The sequence below is a fragment of the Arachis hypogaea genome, chromosome 2 (assembly GCF_003086295.3).
Source record: "Arachis hypogaea cultivar Tifrunner chromosome 2, arahy.Tifrunner.gnm2.J5K5, whole genome shotgun sequence".
Lineage (NCBI taxonomy): Eukaryota > Viridiplantae > Streptophyta > Magnoliopsida > Fabales > Fabaceae > Arachis > Arachis hypogaea.
The window spans coordinates 30202909-30204601 of NC_092037.1; the positions used below are offsets into that span (position 1 = coordinate 30202909).

A 1693-nucleotide genomic window follows, 5' to 3' on the forward strand; every position below is an offset into this window, starting at 1 on the left:
AGGGATTGGGATCCAATCATATAAGATTGCCAAGCAAAATTCAATGAATGCATTGGTTGAGGAAGGGATAAAAATGTTTTGATTCGGAGATCTCAATATCTCCTGAAACCCAATGAATTCCCCATTTCTGATCTACACTTTCTCTTTACATTCTGCAATTAAATTCATGCAATCACCCCGATCCCTTTTTAATTTCAGCAATTTAGCTTCTCGCTCTTTAATTCATGCAATTTTACATTCCGCTATTCTCATCTAAATCTTGATTCCGCTCAACTAGAACACACTTCTAATCCGAATTGCTCACTCAACCAATCCTTGTGGGATTCGACCTCACTCTATTGTGAGTTTTTACTTGACGATAACCGGTGCACTTGCCGGAAGGAATTTTTGCCGATCGTGCAATTTCCTAAAATCGTAGCATCAAGTTTATGGCGCCGTTGCCGGGGATTGGTTTTTGATTGACAATTCTCAAATTGGAAGTTAACTAGATTGAGCATTTTTCTTGTTTTGTTAATTCAGTTCAAGTTACTTGTTGAATTTTAATTTCTGTACTCTGTTACTTGCGTTCTTTCTTTATGCCTTTAAATTCAAGCAACTAACTCACTGACCCACTAACTATTTGAATTAATTCCTCAACTACTCTAACCATACTCTTCCATTAACCAAGAGTATTTCACTTGTTTGTTGCCTGTGCTGTGTTCTTGTATGACAGGTAGGAGAGGAGAGATATCAACTCCTCCATATACCGAACCAGAGAGGACCCTTCATAGACTTAGAAGGGAAGCAAGAGGGAAGAGAATACTGAGAGAAGAAGAATCTGAAGGAGAATCTGAGGACAATTTTGAGGAAGCTCTAGATCTCAACATGGATAGAGAAGTTCACAACCATGAGAGAGCTGATGGAAACAATGCCATTCCCGAGAGGAGGGTTCTTGGTTCATATATAAACCCAACCTCTGGGAATTGTGGTAGCAGCATTCAGAAACCACCCATTCAGGTCAACAATTTTGAACTCAAACCACAGCTAATCTCACTGGTGGAGGATCATTGTTCATTTGGTGGGAGTGCTAATGAAGATCCAAACCAACATCTCACAAAATTCCTGAGAATTTGCGACACTGTGAAGTCCAATGGAGTCCAGGAAGATGCCTACAAACTGCTCTTGTTCCCATTTTCACTTAGGGACAAGGCAGCTAAGTGGCTGGAATTATTCCCAAGGGGGAGCCTAACAACCTGGGATGAGGTGGAAAGTAAGTTTCTGGCACGTTTCTACCCCCCACAAAAGGTCAATAGGCTTCGATCTGAGGTTCAAACTTTTAGACAACAAGATGGTGAAACTCTCTACGAGGCATGGGAGAGGTTCAAGGATTTGACAAGGAAATGCCCACCAGACATGTTCCATGACTGGGTGCAATTGCATATTTTCTATGATGGACTTTCTTATGAATCAAGGAAGGCTGTAGACCATTCATCAGGAGGTTCATTGAACAGGAAAAAGACTGTGGAAAAAGCCATTGAAGTGATTGAGACGGTGGCTGAGAATGAGTACTACTATGCTTCAGAGAGACACAACACTAAGGGAGTCATGGAGCTGAACCATGTTGATACAATTCTAGCCCAAAACAAGGTGTTTGCCAAGCAACTAGCAGAGCTCACCAGGAACTTAAAAACAAATCAAGTGGCTGCAATACACA

General features: G+C 41.2%; 1 non-coding gene across 1 annotated transcript; it reads right to left on the reverse strand.

The window, feature by feature from the left end:
* Window positions 1–1290: 1290 nt before the first annotated feature.
* Window positions 1291–1394, reverse strand: LOC112765031 (small nucleolar RNA R71). Its single transcript, XR_003183468.1, has one exon. It is a non-coding gene; the product is annotated as a small nucleolar RNA R71 (small nucleolar RNA).
* Window positions 1395–1693: the final 299 nt, after the last annotated feature.